Source organism: Callithrix jacchus, chromosome 9 (assembly GCF_049354715.1).
Source record: "Callithrix jacchus isolate 240 chromosome 9, calJac240_pri, whole genome shotgun sequence".
NCBI lineage: Eukaryota > Metazoa > Chordata > Mammalia > Primates > Cebidae > Callithrix > Callithrix jacchus.
The window spans coordinates 8464211-8484608 of NC_133510.1; the positions used below are offsets into that span (position 1 = coordinate 8464211).

A 20398-nucleotide genomic window follows, 5' to 3' on the forward strand; every position below is an offset into this window, starting at 1 on the left:
AGAGCCATATATGACAAATCCACAGCCCATATCATATGGGAATGGGCAAAAGCTGAAAGCATTCCCCTTGAGAACTTGCATAATATAAGTTTGCCCTCTCTCACCACTCCTATTCAACACAGTATTGGAATTTCTAGACAGGGAAATCAGGTAAGAGAAAGATAAAGGTATTTAAACAGCAAGAGAGGAAGTCAACTTATCTTTTTGTGTAGATGGCATGATCCTACATCTAGAAAACCCTATTGTCTCAGCCTAAAAGCTTTCAAAGCTAATAAGCAACTTCAGCAAAGTCTCAGGATACAAAATCAATGTGCAAAAATTGATAGCACTTCTAAACACCAACAACAGGTAAGATGAGAGCCAAATCATGAATAAAATCCATTCACAATTGCCACAAAACGAATAAAATACCTAGAAATACAACTAAAAAAGAGAAGTGAAGGGCTTCTTCAAGGAGAACTACAAACCACTGCTTGAAGAAATCAGAGATGACACAAATGGAAAAATATTCCATGCTGACAGACGGGAAGAATCAATAGCATGAAAATGGCCACAGTGCCCCAAACCATTTATAGATTCAATGCTATTTCCATTAAACTACCATTGACACTCTTCTCAGAATTAGAAGAAAACTATTTTAAAAGTCATATGGAACCAAAAAAGAGCCTGAATAGTCAAGGCAATCATAAGCAAAAAGAACAAGACTGGAGGCATCACACTACCTGACTTTAAACTATACTACAGGGTTACAGTAACCAAAACAGCATGGTTCTGGTACAAGAACAGACACAGAAACCAGCAGAAAAGAATAGAGAACCCAGAAATAGGACCACACACCTACTACAACCATCTGATTTTTGGCAAACCTGACAAAAGCAAGCAATGGGGAAAGGATACCCTATTTAATAAGTGGTGCTGGAAGAACTAGCTGGCTATATGCAGAAAATTGAAACTGAACCCCTTCCTTACACCATATCAAAAATCAACTCAAGATGGATGCAACTTAAATGTAAAACCCAAAACTATAAAAACCCTAGAAGAAAACCTAGGCAATACCATTCAGGACAAAGACACGGGCAAAGATTTCATGATGAAGATGCCAAAAGCAATTGCAACATAAGCAAAAATTTTAAATGGGATCTAATTAAACTTAAGAGCTTCTGCACAGCAAAAGAAACTATCAACAGAGTAAACAGACAAACTTACAGGGTGGGGAAAAATTTTTGCAATCTGTCCATCTGACAAAGGCCTAATATCCAGTACCTATAAGGAACTTAAACAAACTTACAAGACAAACAACCCCATTAAAAACTGGGCAAGTGGCTCAAGCCTGTAATCCCAGCACTTTGGGAGGCTGAGACGGGTGGATCACGAGGTCAAGAGATCGAGACCATCCTGGTCAACATGGTGAAACCCTGTCTCTACTAAAAATACAAAAAATTAGCTGGGCATGGTGGCGCGCAACTGTAATCCCAGCTACTCAGGAGGCTGAGGCAGGAGAATTGCCTGAACCCAGGAGGCGGAGGTTGCGGTGAGCCGAGATCACACCATTGCACTCCAGTCTGGGTAACAAGAGTGAAACTCCTTCTCAAAAAAAAAAAATTTAAAAAAAAACTGGGCAAATGACATGAACAGACGCATCTCAAAGAATGAAATACATGTGGCCAAGAAATATGAAAAAAAAAAAGCTCAACATCACTGATCACTAGAAAAATGCAAATCAAAACCACAATGAGACATCATTTACACCAGTCAGAATAGCTGTTACTGAAAAGTCAAAAAGCAACAGATGCTGGCAAGGTTGTGGAGAAAAAGAAATGCTCTTACATAGTTGATGGGAGTGTAAATTAATTCAACCAGGCTGGGCACAGTGGCTCATGCCTGTAATCCCAGCACTTTGGGAGGTGAAGGTGGGGAGATCACCTGAGGTTAGGAGTTAGAGACCAGCCTGGCCAACATGGTGAAACCCCATCTCTAATAAAAATACAAAAATTAACCAGGCTTGGTGGTGCCCAGTGAGGCACAAGAATCACTTGATGTGGGGAGGCAGAGGTTGCAGTGAGTACAGATCATGCCACTGAACTCCAGCCTAGGCAACAAAGCAAGATTCTGTCTCCAAATAACAATAATAAATAGTTCGACTATTGTAGAAGACAACATGGTGATTCCTAAAGATCTAGAGGCAGAGCTACCATTTCACCCAGCAATCCTGTTATCAGGTATAGTCCCAAAGGAATATAAATCATTCTGCTATAAAGACATTTGCATGCATATGTTCATTGCAGCTCTATTTACAATAGCAAAAACATGGAATTAACCAAAATGCTCATCAATGATAGACTGAATAAAGAAAATGTGGCACATATACATCATGGAATACTATGAAGCCATGAAAAAGGAATGAGATCATATCTTTTGAATATCACGCATGGAGCTGGAGGCCTTTATCCTTAGCAAACTAACACAGGAACAGAAAACCAAGTACTGCATGTTCTCACTTATAAGTGGGAGCTAAATAATGAGAACACATGGACACACCGGGAGAACAACACACAATAGAGCCTGTCAAAGGGCAGGGGATGGAAAGAGGAAGAGGATCAGGAAGAATACCTAATGGATGCTGAGCTTAATACCTGGCTGATGGGATGGTATGTGCAGCAAACCCCCGCGGCCCACATTTACCTATTTAACAAACCTGCACATGCTACACAGGTACCCCTTAACTTAAAATAAAAATTTTAAATTTAAAAAAAGGAATAAGAAACTGGGCTTAAAGACGCTAGAAAGTAGATGTGAGTCTTACATATAGTCTAACACATACTAGTTATGTGTTTCTTAACAAAGTCACTTTGATGGCCAGGCGCAGCTCTCACCTGTAATCCCAAGACTTGGAGACGCCAAGGCAGGAAGATTGCTTGAGCCCAGATGTTTGAGATCAGTCTGGGCAACATGGTGAAAACCCGTCTCTACAAAAAAATACAAAAATTAGCTGGGCATGGTGGCGTGCGCCTGTAGTCCCAGCTACACAGGAGGCTGAGGTGGGGAGATTGCTTGAGACTGGGAGGAGGAGGTTGCAGTGAGCTGTGATCATGCCATTGCTCTCCATCCTGGGTGACAGAGAGAAACCCTGCCTCAAAACAAAAACAAAGTCACTTAGCCTATTTGCCCACAATTTCCTTACATGGAAAATAGGGCAAATATTGTCTATTCTAACCACTTTTTAGGTTACTATGAAGATTGAGTTGAATAATGAAAATTTTTAAACTGCTAAGTGTTTATTTAGTATATAAAGAAGAAAATATGTATAAAAAGAGTTTGGGGGTTGGTTAGATATTTTTATCTACGCTATTAGATACTTCTTGATATAGAACTTATAAAAATATACACATCAACCACTTGTTAGCGGAACATAAATCACTTCCTTTTTTTTGTTTTAAATTCTAACACCAGTCTTTAAAATAGACGTTTCTTATATGTAATACACAGAAATGTGAAAAAATATAATTTCTGTAACTCTATATTTTCTAAAAATCCAACACTTTTAAACTAAATGTGAGGATGGGAAATTCTTCATCATACAAAGAAAGAATTGAAGGTAAAATACTAAAATAGGTTTGTTTTTCTAGCGTCTCTCATTTCCCTTTTCTTTGCCCTTCCTTTCACCACTACCCATTACTTGCAGCTATAAAGTAAAACTTGTATCAGCCCCTTTGATTTATACCCCAGTAAAAAATCTCCCTTGGGAGTAATCTGCAGTCAGTCATGTGCACCCTGCTATGTCAGAGGCCATGTATGACTTTTTCTGTAGATAATTGCCTTGTAAGTTTCCTCTCTAGCTATGCCCAGAAAGCCTAGCCCTATTTGGTTCAGGAGACGTCAGGCATCAATGAACAAGTAGAAAAGATCATGTGCTTCATTGCCCAGCTCTTTTGCCCCTGCTGGCTCTGGAAACTTGCAATTCAAATTATTGACAGAATTTTAGTAAACGGTTTCTCTAGGCCAATATGTAAACAATGCTGTTTTCCTGGCCATTAGTCACAAAATTTCAATGTTTATGTAACTACGGTCAAGATCCAGAAGCAGCAGCTTGACCAAAACTTTCCTTTCTCAATATTACAGTACAGTTCTGCTTTTGTACACACCTTGCATGACTGTAGAACCATGTGGTTATATTCAGTTGGCCAGAAAATTATGTTTTCCTTGACAGCAATTAAAGTTTTACCCAAAGATCTTCCAGTCTGAAACAACATCTAAAGGCATATTTTTCTAGTTAAGGAAAAAAAAAAGATACAAGTGATGCCATGAAGCTACATCAGGTCCAGAAAGCTTACATTATATTTCAGCTAAAATATCATTCTAACTCTTCCCTACATTTGAACCATGACACGTTTCTCAATTAACATTTTTACAATTAAATATGTTAAACATACATTGAATTCACAAAAAACCATCAACTTGAGAAACGTACAAAAGAATCTGATAGGTACTTTCTTCTATAAAAAAAAATTCTTAATAATATCTATGCTTGCTTAAACAGAAAAAGAAAAATGAGCAATAAAAAATGTTAAGCAGCCCAGCGCAGGGCTCATGCCTGTAATCACACACTTTGGGAGGCTAAGGCAACACAGCAAGACCCATCTTTACCCGGTAATGAAAAAACTAGCTGGGCATGGTGCATGCCTATTGTTCTAGCTACTTTGGAGGCTGAGGAGGAAAGATTGCTTGAGAAATCGAGGCTACAGTTAGCTACAATCATGCCGTTGCACTCAAGCCTGTACAACAGAGACCCTGTCTCTAAAAACAACTAAACAACAACAAAAGAAAAAAACAAGAAGTTACAACCAAAAAGAATTACACAATTAAACATTTTTTATTTATAATTGAAAATAAGTCGTAAAGGCTTCTCATCTAATACTTAAATCTCTTTCCCATCTATCTCACTCCCCAAAGTCTTTGCTAAGCAGCTACTGAACTAATTAAATACAACTGAAAACATGCATATATGAAAAGTGAGAGATACCTGTCAGGAAACTGTTGTGCATTTAGATGGTCGTGACTGATCTGATTGACTAGCCTATAAGGTTAAAAACACTGAGTGTAACAATTTGTGTCTAGCCAACTTCTTTCTAAAGAATAACAATCATAGTAATAAAAACAATAATAATAATTGCCATTTAGTGAGCATTCCCTGTGTAACAGACACTGTCCTAAACACTTTACAAACTTTGTTCATTCGGTTCTAATGACCGTTTGAGAGGTATAATGTTATCTCCATTTTCCGAAGTGTAAGCCGAGACTTAGAAATGTTAAATAATATGCCCAAAATCGTTGGACTAGAAAAAGTAGAATCGGAATTGAAGCCTGAATCTGCCCATCTCCTGAACAACTGTGTCCTTTGATCATGCAGAGACTTGAAAAAGATAATTTTTTTGAGAGTCAAGCATCAAGATTCTATAGGGCTGGCCGAGACATGCTAAAACCATGTCGGGAATTTATCTGGACTGGAGCAGAGAATCATCAACCCTGCACATGAGGGTCTATAACTTGAGCTGTCAAATTAAGAAAAGTAAACTTAATCAGAAAAGAGCCACTGAGTCCTACAGTTTATACAAGAACCAAACAGAAAAGTCGGCCAGCAAGAAAAGAAACAGGCCCATACCACCACTTCCAGAAAATAAATTTCAGGGCCAGTGGGCTCATCAACGCTGAGTGAGGACAAAAGGGACAAACAGCTCTCCACTCACCTCACCCCAACAGGATATGGAAAACGAAAGACAGCAGAGACAGGGTAAGAAGGCTGGAAGTCACTTTAGTCACTTTAATCCTCAGTTCATCAGCACTTAGAGTAATGATTATATCATTATAAAAAGGGTGGCTGGGAATCGAATGAGATAAAACATGTGCAGTACTTAGCACAATAACTGATGTAAATATTCATAGCAGTAAATATTAGCTTTGATCAGTATTGCTGTTCCGGAAAATCACCGACAGCTAACTATGGCGTCGAGCAAATCATCATCGACTGGAGTCTGAAGACCTGGATGCAGTGGCTCATGCCTGTAATTCCAGTAGTTTGGGGAGACTGAGATGGGAGAATCACTTGAGCTCAGGAGCTCAAGACCAGTCTGGGCAACAGAGTGAGACTCCACCTCTACAACAAATTTAAAAATCAACCGGGCATAGTGGCATGTGCCTGCAGTCCCAGCAACTTGGGAGGCTGAGCTGAGGAGATGACTTGAGCCCCATAGCCTGAGGCTGCGGTGAGCTGTGATCACATCTCTGCACTCCATTCTGGGCAACAAAGCAAGACCCTACCTCAAAAATAAAGAAAAAGAAAAAGAAGAAGAAGAAGGAGGAGGAGGAGAAGGAGAAGGAGGAAGAAGAGGAAAAAGTCCTGATCTGAATCTTTTGTTTGTGTTACCCACAGAATTAAGCAAACACGATGATCAGCATGAAGAAATTTAAGTTAATGAATATTATAGACCAGTTTCTAATGATACATTCCAAGAAGTTTAAAAAAATGGCAACTAGAGATACCGATTCTTAAAATGTCAGCTGCATTAGGAAAATTAGGACATGTTACGTCTCAATTTTAGGAAGGAATTTGACAAACTGTCATAAGTCCTGTTTAATGGGTCCAGTCTGGATCATCTCTAAGTATGGTTCTGTGAATTGCTTTATCTCTTGACAATGGATTCTTTGTCCTTTTTCTGTGTGAGTGTAATAATTTTTTTTTTTTTGAGATAGAGTCTTACTCTGTCACTCAGGTTGGAGCGCAGTGATGTGATCATAGCTCACTGCAGCCTTGACCTCTTGTGCTCAAGGGATCCTCCTGCCTTGGCTCTCTAGTAGCTGGGACCACAGGTGTACGCCATCATGGCTGGCTAATTTTTAATTTTATTGCAAAGATGGAGTCTCACTATGTTATCCAGGCTGATCTCAAACTCCTGACCTCAAGTGATCCTCCCATCTCAGCCTCCCGAGGCGCTGGGATTACAGGCATGAGCTATAACTCCCGGCCCATAATTTTTTATTGAATATGGCATGCTGTGCATAGAAAAGCAATAAAGGCTGAGGTAGGTGGTATCTATACCCTGAAATACACACATTTCTTCTTTCAGGCAATTAGTATGGGAGTTGACTCAATCTAGTCAGTAGTTGAGCTAGGTTCGGGTTTTGTTTGGTTCTAGTTGCCTTCAGTGTACAATTTCAACATTCTCCAGCTGTGGGCTGCTTTTATCTTGTGTCTATAGCAGAGTCTGAGACACCTGAGAGCTCTTCTCTGTTTCTGTTCTGCATTCAGCTTGCAGCAGGCCCGGCATGCCTCTCCACAAGCATGCACCTCCCTCTGCAGTAGTCTAGTGTTGTTTGCTTCTTACTTGCTGTCAGGCTTCCTGTAAGGCAGGGGAAGGAGGTCCCCTGGAATAGCCTCAAACTAAGATAGAACTCTTGTTCCTGGGCCTTGGGACAAGGCCTTCGCAGCACTCCTCCTCCTCCTCCATCTTCCCTTCTCATCCCACTAACAAACTCCACCTTTCATCTAAGAAAGGTCTTGCATGGAGTTTCTACTCTGCCTTGGTGGCAGCTGACCTCTTAGCTTTGTAAGATTGCAGGTCCCTGAAACAGACAAGTGCCCTGTGCCCTCTGCCAGGGGCAGAGCCAGACAGAACAGCAAAGGCTTTGTCACAGCTTTCATCTCCAAGAAGGAATCTTTCCATTCTTTCTTGTGAATTACCCAGGGAGGCTCATGGAAAACGGTTTGAGAATGAGTGTCTTCTTCTTTAGTCTAGATTTCTAGAAGGTTCTGAACTGTCTCACTAGCATATGCTGGACCTTTAAGAATTTGTTCAAATTTTGGCTGCTTACTTTTTTACCCACTCTTAAGACAGCTGCCTCTTTCTCCTTCACGTCCACAAAGATGTAGCAATTCATGTGCCCTGTCTCTCCTCAGATGGCCAGTTGCCCTTTGAAATTCAGTTAACCTGGTTGACTTGTGACCTCGGCTTTTTCACAGATACAAGAAAATCTGTGACTTTACATAGCTTTTCTCCTCATTTCTAGGGTAGAGATGACATGCTTTACTGTTTCCTATATCCTAAATAGAATGATTCAGACAGGGATGGCAAACCAAAAGGGCTACAAAAGCCAGGCTTAGAATATACATGACTAAGATGTGCGTTATGAGTGAGTAAAGAATGCCGGACTCCCTGAGGGCATACAGATATTTTTTAATTATGCTTAACCAGAAATGTCTTTAGAATTCAAATGACAAGCTGAATTTCCTAATTAAGATATCAGCAGAATTATGTGTTCAAACCTCGTTAAGCGGAACTGGTTCATCCACAGCATCATTTTCAACCGAAAAGAAAATTCTTATTTTCATGGCCAGAAATCTCTACTTAGTCCTGTGCTAATTTTAATATTTTAAGATTTGGAATGAAGATATAAAAAGAACATATTCTGGTTTTCTTTCATGAAACTTAACAAAGAGTTATTGCGAATATACTTGATATGAAGACTCATGAAGTACACTCGACAGGTTAAAATAAAGAGGCTTACTATGCATAGATGTAAGGTTCTAAAATGGGGCCTGATAAATCTACTTTAGCTTTACAGGTGCATGGGATTGGTGACCTACTAAGAGGAGTTCATATGGTCATGACTGATGATTACTAACAGGTACAAATTCAGTGAGTCGAAGTATGACATAATTGCCCGCAAAAAAGCTGTTTTGCCTTAGGTTACAATAAGATCAGTGGAAGGAAAGTGTGCAGAACAAACGAAGCCTTTAGTCCCACAGATTAGACACATGTGGAGTCTCCTGTTGCTGCATTTTACGAGGGTCATCGACTTACTGGAATTTAGAAAGAGAAAGATGGCCAGGATGATAGTCTGCGCCCTCTGAGGAAAAGGTGAGTCAGAATGTTGAGTCTGGAAAGGGAAAACTTGGAGGAACAGAATGGCATCTTCAAATATGAGAAAAGAGCAATGAGAGAGATTTGGCCCCTGCAGCCCAGAAGCATTTTAAATAATAGTGAATAAATTTGGATTCAGTGAAACTGATGTAGTAAGTGTTATTTGATATGTTGTTATTTTTGGGGTAAGGTAGACTGAAACATTTTCATCTCGTGTCAGTAAAAAAGAAGTAGTGATTAGGGAAATGTGATTTGTGTTTGTGCCATTCATTATTAATCAATGCAAGAAGATAGTAACATGTCTCAGAGCATGGGAGGAGCAAAATTCTGTTAGCATGAAGCCAGGACTATGAATTTTACAAGAATATGACCAATTTTATGTTTATGAATATAATATTAATTTCTTGAACAGAGGAGAGATTTCTTTTAAAAGAAAATTAATGTTTAAAGTGGTAGAATGGATTTAACTTCAGATACTTGTGAAACCTAAGAGGAAAACAGCTATAGTATAAATTTGGAACCCACTCTATCCATAAAAAGGTGGCTCACTCTTCCCACCTCCCCAGAAACAGTAACAGACAGTGAAGTCAGGCTGTATCTTCCTTCACAAAGAGGCAATAGCTGGGTGGAGGAGAAGGGCCATCAATTTCTAATAGTGAATGGAAGCTACAAATTGTTCAAGATACAGTCAGGACAGAAGATGCTAGAAGTCAACTTTATTTATAAGGAGTAGCTTGTGATCCAGGAAAATAGGGAATGGGGCATGAGCTATTGTGTTTGGTGGCATAGTAAGTTAGAAAAGCTTCGAGAGGCAGATTACTGAGCCACACGAAGCATTTACTCACCATGATCTACCCAGAGAAAAGCAAGGTCCATCCTCCCTGAATTATACCCCTCTGTGCAGTATAGTAGAGACATGTGGAAATAAAAGGAGGTTTGACTACACAGGGTGCAGACAAAAACCCAGGAAAAGGGCCTTCAGTTTATTGTCTCTTAGTGACCAAAATAGAAATGTATAAACAAAGGATTATTGAATATAAAGTCATTACACCAAAAGAGATGTAGCTTAATTTTAAATTAAGTCTGGGAGCTAACGTAAGTACAGAACTAAATTCACAACCACGAATCCGTGGAACACAGAATTGCTGCTGCTGATGGTGAGAAACTTTAGTTTGGCAAGCTCAGCGTACATGAGAAACTACCAGGGACTCGAGCAAAACCAGTGGCAAAGAGGTGGAGATGCTGAAAAATGCTTCAGATTTTGAAGCAGTACTTTCCCCCAAAAAAACTATATTGTCACACATACAAGCACACATGCACACACACACACACACACACAAATAGAAATGTAGGGAAGTTCACTAAGGGACTGCAGAGGTGCTCATGTCATCGTGCTGCTCTTCCCTTGCTTAATCTCCCGTTTCTGCCACCTTGTTTCCCATAGATGGGCCCACTCATTCCACCTCTGAAAGCTCAGTCCTGCCCTGTGTGCAAACTGCCTCACATGCAGCTCCACATGTCCTCAGGCCTCAGCGGGAGCAGGGCCCAGTGCCCTGGCATTGGATGCTGTGTCCTCTCAGTCACTGCTCTTTTCATCGAGAAGCTGTGATCCCAGAGAAGTAATCCTCCCTAGAAATGTAAGTAACCTCCGGTTCTCTCAGTCCTCACCACGCCTTGAAAATTTTAGAGCTTCTATTCTCCACTAAAAATGGATGATTTGGAAATTAACACTCCATTTCTAATCCCCATTATCTATCGAATATGTGACTAGTGCTCTCTCTTTTTTAATTTCCTTTGGGAAATGGAGCTTTTTGCCAAGATCTCCTTCTAACTGCCAGGCCCCCGACCATGAGCTGACCTTCAAAACGGACAGATCTAAGTTCCGAGAACCCTGGGACCATATCTAGTTGGATGTGGCTGAATCCGCAGAGCCCCATGCACAGCTCATGCTCAGCAAATATGTCATTTTCAAATGTGTGAATCGATGGCTACTCACTCACCTGGTATTCCCAATCGCTCTGCCCTACCCAAGTGCTGAGATGGTCCTGGAGTTATGTCAGATCTTCTGCTGCTGCCCACTGTGGCCCCAGAATTCTGGACAGACTCAGCCACAGTCCTTGGGCAAATGTCTTTTCTGTGAGCCTGGGCCTCAGAACCTCTTATGGACCACTGGGAATTCTGCTCTGTCTCTCCCAGAACAAATGGCCTTCTTGGGTATGGTACCCCAGCTACTGAAATTTGGAAGCATTTATTCATTCACTCATTCATTCAACAAGCACTTATAGAAAGCTAGCTGTTGTGAGGGCACCTGCAGCAGAAGTTGCTCTCACAGGATTGTTGAGGAGGAGAGTCACAGAGGAGTGGGGGCAGGGGGGATCTGATGATTGATATATACCCAAGCACCAGATACTATAATAAAGCAATTGCTTTAATAACTGTTATTGCAAAATGTATTGAAACAATAGATCCAAATGTCTCCTGAGAATGGTAAAACATCGCCCTGCGATTTCCCTGCCAGAACTGCGCAATCTGAATCTAATTACCAGGAAATAATGTGCAAGCCCCAATTGACAGACATTCCACAAATAACTGACCAATGCTTTTCAAACGTGTCCAGGTCAAAAGGCAAAATAAACACTGAGGAAGTATTGCAGCTTAAAGAGACTACAGAGACTATGATGGAGGTAAAATTCCAACACAACCAAGTGCAAATTGTGGTCCTGGGAAGAGCCATAAAGGACGTTATAGGAACAGTTAATACACTTGAATATGAGCTATGGATGAATGAGGTTATATAAATGATATTTGTAGATAACTGTGGTTATATAACAGAATGTACTTGTTTTTATGAAATAAATGCTGAGGTATTTAAGGTAAAAGAGCAGATGCCTGCAACTTATGCTCAAGCATGTTGTTTAGAAAAAGAGAGAATGACAGAGCCATTGGGATAAAATATTCACAGCTGAGGAATGTGGATAGTGTATCAGAATTCCTTCTAATCTTTCACCTTTGTGTAAGCATGAAATGTTATCTAAGTAAAAAGTTATAAGCATGTGAAATAACTGAGGGAGCGTTGCTCACTTCTGTAAGAGTGTTAAGAATTAAGGAGGAACTGATCTGTTAACACATAGATAACAAACCCATTCGACCTACCAAATATTGGGGTCGCAATCAAAGGACTTTCCTGTGGATAACGAGGACTTCTGGCAATAAACACTCCTATTAAATTCAGACACAGATCTGAAGAAGTTCAACAAGATCCAAACAGGAACTACCAAAGGTCATTGCCAAACCTGAAGGCTGGCAGCAGAAGACAGATTTCCTCCCCGGGCAAGGCCCTTCTAGTGAGTACTGCCACCCATTCTCTAAAAGAAGCTTTAGAAAATTAGTCTGGAATGTCTAGAATTTATTCCAGAAAATAGATCTGGAAAATTAGCAAAACCTCTTCTTAAACAGCTGCTTAAAAAAATAAAAATTACCTTTCACTGTGCTGGGCACGCTAGGAGTTGCTGGTCTTCCATTTCATTGTGAACAGAGCCCGGCAAGACTGCTGTTACCACCTCGACGTTTACATATGAAGGAAATGAAACCGAGAATTAATGTCACTTGTTGAAACCCACAAAGCGAGGAGGTCATGGAGGTGAAATTCCAACACAGGTCTGTGCTGCTTCAAAACTCACATCCCAACCCATCGAGACAGCACAGACGGCATCCTGAGGAAGCAGGTTTCATTACATGGTAACTGAATGCACTTCAAACTCTAATATTAAACTGTTACCTGAGAATCTTAATAAGACAGATAGTCGTCAAGGCAAAAATAGTTTTTTTATTGACTCCAAACATTGTCTGAAAACATTTTTTTTTTTTTCATTTTAATTCAAATATGTTCACATATACACCAGACCTTGGGCCTTTCCCTACCCCAGTTGTTTTCTCTCTCTCTCTCTCTCTCTCTCTCTCTCTCTCTCTCTCTCTCTCTCCCTCCCTCCCTCCCTCCCTCCCTCTTCGACTCCCTTTCCTGCTCACTGCCCCATTCTCTTTTTCTCTCACCACTCGGCACCCTCACCCCCACCCCGGCCATTCCTGCCCCTTCCTCCATTCTGTTTTTTGTTCTGAGTGGTATAAAAGGTTACAAAGTTTTCTGCTGCCCTCCAGTGGTCCTATCCTGGAAATGGCAGTCACAATAGGAAAAATTAGCAAAACCTTTATTGCAGATAATAATAAAATTACACTCATACTCTTTTAAAGTGTTTTAAGATCATGGGCTTCACGGGACAGAAAAGTACCGGTGATTACTCAAAAGTTATTCAACTTCACAGGGAGTCAGAAATCATATTTGTAAAGGAAAGGTTAAAATATCTCGTGGTTGTTCTGTGGGTTGAGATAATATGCAAAAGGGTCTTAAGTACAGTACTTTCTCAATAAAAGAAAAGTTTTACCTTATTTAAGCCTGACAACTTTTATAAGGTTAAGAAAACTGAGACTAAGCACAAATTATTAATTTTTTAAGTTAGCTCTGCCAGCATCGTGGGTACAACTCAACTTGTAATTCAGATTTTCAGACTCTAATTCTAGTCCTTTAAATGACATTTCAATATCCCAAAGTAACAGTTGCTAATAAGGAAACTAAAGAATTTTTAACGTCTTAAAGGGATATTTTCACACACTGCTAGTGGTTGACATGAAATCCGAAAGATATGCATTCCATTGATCGATCAGTAATCATATCTCTAGAACTGCGTCTTAAAAGTTGTGAGATCAACCTGGCAATAAGGCCAAATAGAAACATCTCCAGTCTGCAGCTCCCAGTGAGATGGATGCAGAAGGCAGGTGAATTCTGCATTTCCAACTGAGGTAACCAGTTCATCTCATTGGGACTGGTTAGACGGTGGGTGCAGCCCACAGAGGGCAAGCCAAAGCAGCGGGGTGGGGGGGGGTTGCCTCATCCGGGAAGTGCAAAGTGTTAGGGAGCCCCCTTCCCAAGCCAAGGGAAGCTTTGAGGGACTGTGCTGTAAAGAACTATGCTTTTCCCATGGTCTTCGCACTCCACAGACCAGAAGATTCCAAGGTGCCTATGCCTCCAGGGCCCTGGGATTCAAGCAGAACACTGGGCAGTCGTTTGGGCAGACAGGGAGCTAGCTACAGGAGTTGTTTTCTTCTCCTTTTCTTCTCTTCTTCTTCTTCCTCCTCTTCCTCTTCTTCTTCCTCTTCTTCTTCCTCCTCTTCTTCCTCTTCCTCTTCCTCTTCCTCTTCTTCTTCTTGTTTTTTCATAGCCCTGTGGTGCCTGGAATGCCAGAGAGACAGAACCGTTCACTCCCCTGGAAAGGGGGCTGAAGCCAGGGAGCCAAGTGATCTAGCTCAGCAGATTCCACCCCCATGGAGCCCCGCAAGCTAAGATCCACTGGCTTGAAATTCTCACTGCCAGCACAACAGTCTGAGGTTGACCTGGGATGCTTGAGCTTGGTGCGGGGAGGGGTGTCTGCCATTACTGAGGCTTGAGTAGGTGGTTTTCCCCGCCTGGTGCAAACCAAGCCATCCGGAGGGAAGTTCCGGCTGGGCGGAGCCCTCCCCAGCTCAGCACAGTTCCGGTTGGGTGGGGAGCTGGGCGGGGCGCTGGGCGGGGCGCTGGGCGGGGAGCTGGGCGGAGCGCTGGGCGGGGCGCTGGGCGGGGCGCTGGGCGGGGAGCTGGGCGGGGCGCTGGGCGGGGAGCTGGGCGGGGCGCTGGGCGGGACCCTGGGCGGGACCCTCCCCCCAACCCCCCCACTCCCCCCCCAGCTCAGCAACGTTGCCAGAGCCAGACTTCCTCTCTCAAGTCCTCCTCTCTGCGCAGCATGTCTCTGACCAAAAAGGCTTATAGATAAAATTCCCATCTCCCTGAGACAGGGCACATGGGGGAAGGGGCAGCTGTGGGCACAGCTTCAGCAGACTTAAATGCCCCTGCCTGCCGGCTCTGTCCAGTAGATCTCCCAGCATAGCGCTCGAGCTCTGCTAAGGGTCAGACTGCCTCCTCAAATGAGTCCCTCACCCCGCTGTCTCCTGACTGAGAGAGACTTCCCAGCAGGGGCCGACAGACGCCTCATACATGAGAGCTCTGGTTGGCATCTAAGGGTGCCCTTCCGGGACGAAGCTTCCAGAGGAAGGAATAGGCAGCAATCTTTGCTGTTCTGCAGCCTCCACTGGTGATACCCAGGCAAACGGGGTCTGAAGTGGACCTCCAGCAAACTCTAGCAGACCTGCAGCAGAGGGGTCTGACTGTTAGAAGGAGAACTAACTAACAGAAAGGAATAGCATCAATGTCAACAAAAAGAATATCCACTCAGAAAACCCATCCAAAGGTCACCAACATCAAAGACCAATGGTAGATAAATCCACAAAGATGGGGAGAAACCAACACAAAAAGGCTGAAAATTCCAAAAACCAGAACACCTCTTCTCCTCCAAATGATCACAACTCCTTGCCAGCAAGGGAAGAAAACTGGATCAAGAATGAGTTTGATGAATTGACAAAAGCAGGCATCGGAAGGTGGGTAATAACAAACCCCTTTGAGCTAAAGGAGCATGTTCTAACTCAACACAAGGAAACTAAGAACCTTAAAAAAAGGTTAGAGGAATTGCTAACTAGACTAACCAGTTTAGAGAAGAACATAAATGACCTGATGGAGCTGAAAAACGCAGCATCAGAACTTTGTGAAGCATATATATGTATCAATAGCCAAGTTGATCAAGTGGAAGAAAGGATATCAGAGACTGAAGATCAACATAATAAAATAAAGCATGAAGACAAGATTAGAGAAAAAAGGAATGAACAAAGCCTCCAAGAAACGTGGAACTATATGAAACAACCAAACCTACATTTGATTGGTGTACCTGAAAGTGACAGGGAGAATGGAACCAAGTTGGAAAACACTCTTAAGGATATTATCCAGGAGAATTTCCCCAGCCTAGCAAGACAGGCCAACATACACATTCAGGAAATACAGAGAACACCACAAAGATATTCCTTGAGAAGAGCAACCCCAAGATGCATAATCATCAGATTTACCAAGATTGAAATGAAGGAAAAATGTTAAGGGAAGCCAGAGAGAAAGGTCACATTACCCACAAAGGGAAGCCCATCAGACTAACAGTAGCTCTTTTAGCAGAAACTCTACAAGCCAGAAGAGAGTGGGGGCCAATATTCGACATTCTTAAAGAAAAGAATTTTTCAACCCAAAATTTCATATCCAGCCAAACTAAGCTTCATAAGTGAAGGAAAAATAAAATTCTTTACAGACAAGCAAATGTTGAGAGATTTTGTCAGGCCTGCCTTTAGTGCTCCTGAAGGAAGCACTAAAATGGAAAGGAACAACTGGTACCAGCTACTGCAAAAACAAAACAAATTGTAAAGACCATCAACACTATGAAGAAACTGCATCAACTAATGGCCAAAATAACCAGCTAGTATCATAATGACAAGATCGAATTCACACATAATATTAACCTTAAATGTAAATGGGCTAAATGCCCCAATTAAAAGACACAGACTGGCAAATTGGATAAAGAGTCAAGACCCATTGGTGTGCTCAAAATAAAGGGATGGAGGAAGATTTACCAAGCAAATAAAAAGCAAGAGTTGCAATCCTAGTCTCTAATAAAACAGACTTTAAACCAACAAGGATCAAAAAGACAAAGAAGGGCATCACATAATGGTAAAGGTCAATGCAACAAGAAGAGCTAACTATCCTAAATATATATGCACCCAACACAGGAGCAGCCAGATTCATAAAGCAAGTTCTTAGATTGCAACAAAGAGACTCAGATTGCTACAAAGAGACTTAGACTCCCACACAATAATAGTGGGAGAATTTAACATCCCACTGTCAGTATTAGACAGATCAACAAGACCAAAAATTAACAAGGATATTCAGGACTTAAATTCAGCTCTGGACCAAGTGTACCTAATAGACAGCTACAGAACTCTCCACCCCAAATGAACAGAATATACATTCTTCCCAGCACCACATCACACTTTATTCTAAAATTAACCACATACTTGGAAGTGAAACACTCCTCAGCAAATGCAAAAGAATGGAAATCATAACAAACAGTCTCTCAGACCACAGTGCAATCAAATTAGAATTCAGGATTAAGAAATTCACTCAAAACCACACAATTACATGGAAGCTGAACAACTTGCTCCTGAATGACTACTGGGTAAATCAAAAAATGAAGACAGAAATCAAGAAGTTCTTTGAAACCAATGAGAACAAAGACACAACGTACCAGAATCTCTGGGACACAGCTAAAGCAGTGTCTAGCGGGAAATTTACAGCACTAAGTGCCCACAAGAGAAAACAGGAAAGATCTAAAATCGACACCCTAACATCAAAATTAAAAGAACTAGAGAAGCAAGAGCAAACAAATTCAAACGCTAGCAGAAGACAAGAAATAACTAAGATCAGAGCAGAATTGAAAGAGATAGACAGATAGACACACACACACACACACACACACACACAAACCCTTCAAAAAAATCAGTAAATCCATGAGCTGCTTTTTGAATAGACCAACAAAATAGATAGACCACTAGCCAAATTAATAAAGAAGAAAAGAGAGAAGAATCAAATCGATGCAATAAAAAAATGATAAAGGGAATATCACCATTGATCCCACAGAAATACAAACTACCATCAGAGAATGCTATAAACATCTCTACACAAATAAACTAGAAAATCCAGAAGAGATGGATAAATTCCTGTACACATACACCCTCCCAAGTCTCAATCAGGAAGAAGTCGAATCCTTGAATAGACCAATAACAAGTTCTGAAATTGAGGCAGTAATTTAAAAAGTCCAGGGCCAGATGGATTTACAGCTAAATTCTACCGGAAGTACAAAGAGGAGCTGGTGCCATTACTTCTGAAAATATTCCAAACAATAGAAAAAAGGGACCCCTCCCTAACTTGTTTTATGAGGCCAGCATCATTCTAATACCAAAACCTGGCAGAGATGCAACAACAAAAAAAGAAAATTTCAGGCCAATATCCCTGATGAACGTCGATGCAAAAATCCTCAATAAAATACTGGCAAACCAAATCCAGCAGCACATCGAAAACTTGTCAATCACGATCAAGTCAGCTTCATCCCTGGGATGCAAGGCTTGGTTCAACATATGCAAATCAATAAATGTAGCCTATCACATAAATAGAACCAATGACAAGAATCACATGATTATCTCAATAGAGGCAGAAAAAGCCTTCAATAAAATTCAACATCACTTCATGCTAAAAGCTCAGATAAACTAGGTCTTCATGGAACATATCTCACAATAATAAGAGCTACTTATGAACCCACAGCCAATATCATACTGAACGTGCAAAAACTGGAAGCATTCACTCTGAAAACTGGCATAAGACAAGGATGCCCTCTCTCACCACTCCTATTCAATATAGTATTAGAAGTTCTGGCCAGGGCAATCAGGCCTGAATTTTTCAAGAGAGAGAAAGAGTATTCAAATAGGAAGACAGAAAGTCAAATTGTCTCTGTTTGCAGATGACATGATTGCATATATAGAAAACCCCATTGTCTCAGTCCAAAATCTCAAGTTGGTAAGAAACTTCAGCAAAGTCTCAGGATACAAAATTAATGTGCAAAAATAACAAGTATTGCTATACACCAGTAAAAGACAAACAGATAGACAAATCATGAGTGAACTCCCATTTACAATTGCTACAAAGAGAATAAAATACCTAGGAATAAAACTTACAAGGAATGTGAAGGGCCTCTTCAAGGAGAGCTATAAACCACTGCTCAAGGAAATAAAACAGGGCACAAACAAATGGAAAAACATTCCATGCTCCTGGATAAGAAGAATCAATATTGTAAAAATGGCCATACTGCCCAAAATAATTTATAGATTCAATGCTATCCCCATCAAGCTACAATTGACTTTCTTCACAGAATTAGAAAAAACTATATTAAATCTCTTATGAAACCAAAAAAAGAGCCCACATAGCCAAGATGATCCTAAGCAAAAAGAACAAACCTGGAGGCATCACGCTACCAGACTTCAAACTATACTACAAGTCTACAGTAACCAAAACATCATGGTAACAAAACAGATATATAGACCAGTGGAACAGAATGGAGGCCTCAGAAATAACACCACACATCTACAACCATCTGATCTTTGACAAACCTGACAAAAACAACCAGTGGGGAAAGGATTCCTTATTTAATAAATGGTGTTAGGAAAACAGGCTAGTCATATGCAGAAAACTAAAACTGGACCCCTTCCTTACACCTTATACAAAAATTAACTCAAGATGAATTAAAGACTTAAACATAAGACCTAAAACCATAAAAACCCTAGAAGAAACCTAGGCATTACCATCCAGGACACAAGCATGAGAAAAGACTTTATGACTAACGCCAAAAGCAAAGGCAATAAAAGCCAAAATTGACAAATGAGATCTAATTAAATTAAAGGGCTTCCGTAGAGCAAAAGAAACTATCATCAGAATGAACAGGCAATCTACAGAATGGGAGAAAATTTTTTGCAATCTATCCATTTGCCAAAGGGCTAATATCCAGAATCTACAAAGAACTGAAACAAATTTACAAGAAAAAAAAATCAAAAAGTGGGCAAAGGATATGAACAGACACTTCTCAAAAGTAGACATTTATATAGCCAAAAAACATATGAAAAAAGCTCATCATCACTGGTCATTACAGAAATGCAAATCAAAACCACAATGAGATACCACTTCATGCCAGTTAGAATGGCAATCAATAAAAAGTCAGGCGACAACAGATGCTGGAGAGGATGTGGAGAACTAGGAACGCTTTTACAGTGTTGATTGGAATTAGTTCAACCATTATGGAAGACAGTGTGACAATTCCTCAAGTATATAGAACCAGAAATACCATTTAACCCAGCAATCCCATTACTGGATATATACCCAAAGGATTATAAATCATTCTACTATAAAGACACATCCATACGTATGTTTATTGTGGCATTGTTCCTGATAGCAAAGACTTGGAACCAACCCAAATGCCCATCAGTGATGGATTGTTTAAAGAAAATGTGGCACATATACACCATGGAATGCTATGCAGCCATAAAAAAGGATGAGTTCATGTCCTTTGGAGGGACATGGATGAAGCTGGAAACCATCATTCTCAGCAAACTAATACAAGAACAGAAAACCAAACACCACATGTTCTCACTCATAAGTGGTAGTTAAGCAATGAGAATACATAGACACAGGGAGGGGAACATCACACACTGGGGCCTGTTGGAGGGGTGGGGACTAGGGGAGGGATAGCATTAGAAGAAATACCTACTGTAGATGACAGGTTGATGGGTGCAGCAAACCACCATTGCACATTATACCTATGTAACAAACCTACACATTTTGTACATTACCCAGGAACTTAAAGTATAATTTCAAAAAAAAAAAAGGCTACTAGAAAAGAAAATTCTGAGAAACACACAAAGAT

The 20398-nt window shown here is 40.8% G+C and overlaps 1 long non-coding RNA gene across 1 annotated transcript in view; it reads right to left on the reverse strand.

Moving 5' to 3' along the window:
• LOC128928507 (uncharacterized) overlaps positions 1-12495 on the reverse strand; it is a 31652-nt gene extending 19157 nt beyond the window's left edge. Inside the window, exon 1 of the long non-coding RNA XR_008473592.2 lies at positions 12395-12495. This is a non-coding gene — a long non-coding RNA (uncharacterized LOC128928507). The remainder of the gene's footprint in view (positions 1-12394) is intronic.
• Between the last annotated feature and the right edge of the window lie 7903 nt (positions 12496-20398).